At 57.3% G+C, this 1,035-nt stretch overlaps 1 pseudogene; it reads right to left on the bottom strand.

Annotated features, from left to right (window-relative positions):
- Positions 1 to 402: 402 nt before the first annotated feature.
- LOC110596688 lies at positions 403 to 1,035 on the bottom strand (annotated as a pseudogene).

Below are 1,035 nucleotides of genomic sequence, written 5' to 3' on the forward strand. Positions count from 1 at the left end.
CACGTTGCCCAGGCAGGTCTCGAACCCGCGGGCTCAGGCAATCCACTCACCTCAGCCTCCCAAAGCGCGGGGTGACAGGCTGAGCCACCGAGCCCTGCTACGATTACTTCTTTTTTTGAGTTGGAGTCTCACTCTGCCACCCAGGCTGGAGTGCAGTGGCACGCTCACGCCCACCCTAGCCTGGACCTGCTGGGCTCAGTTGATCCTCCCACCTCAGCCTTCCAAGTAGCTGGACCTACAGACACGCGCCACAACGCATGGTTAATTTTTTGATTTATTGTAGAGATGAGATCTCACCAAGTTGCCCAGGCTGGTCTCGAACCCGCAGGCTCCGGCAATCCTCCCATCTCGGCCTCCTAAAGTGCTGGGATTGCAGGCATGAGCCACCGCGCCCAGCCACCATCACTTCTTTGCCCATTCTTCTCATCCTTTTCTTTCCCCAACACCCTCTCTCAGACATGGTTCAAGGTAGACTTCATCCTCTTCATATCTGGGCCCTGGTCTTTTTCTTTTTTGAGTCGGAGTCTCACTCTGTCGCCCAGACTGGAGTGCAGTGGCCGCTCCCGGCCACCGCAGCCTCGACCTGCTGGGCTCCGGCGATCCTTCTGTCTCAGCCTTCCCAGTGGCCGGAATTACAGGCCTGCGCTACCATGCCCGGCTGATTTTTTGATTTGTTGTAGAGATGAGGTCTCGCAGCCCAGGCGGGTCTCGAACCCGCGGGCTCAGGCAGTCCACTCACCTCAGCCTCCCAAAGGCGCGGGATGACAGGCTGAGCCACCGAGCCCGGCTTGGGCCCTGCTCTTTAGGCGAGGTCTGCTGCCTCAAGGTCAGGTCCAGGGCTCTCTTAATGCGAAACATCCTGTCATGACAAAGGTCCTCAGGAAGCCTTCTTAGGGCTTCTTTTCCGTCTTCACCCTCATATATTGTGTCAACCCGCCTTAACCCCAGTTTTTTGAATCCTGCAGCATGATAAGACCATCTTCGGGTTCCTTCCAACCACGGGCACGATGCTGCAACAGCTGGCCTGCTAGCCAT

Source organism: Carlito syrichta, unplaced genomic scaffold, assembly GCF_000164805.1.
Source record: "Carlito syrichta isolate Samal-C Ts95f unplaced genomic scaffold, Tarsius_syrichta-2.0.1 Scaffold312197, whole genome shotgun sequence".
Lineage (NCBI taxonomy): Eukaryota > Metazoa > Chordata > Mammalia > Primates > Tarsiidae > Carlito > Carlito syrichta.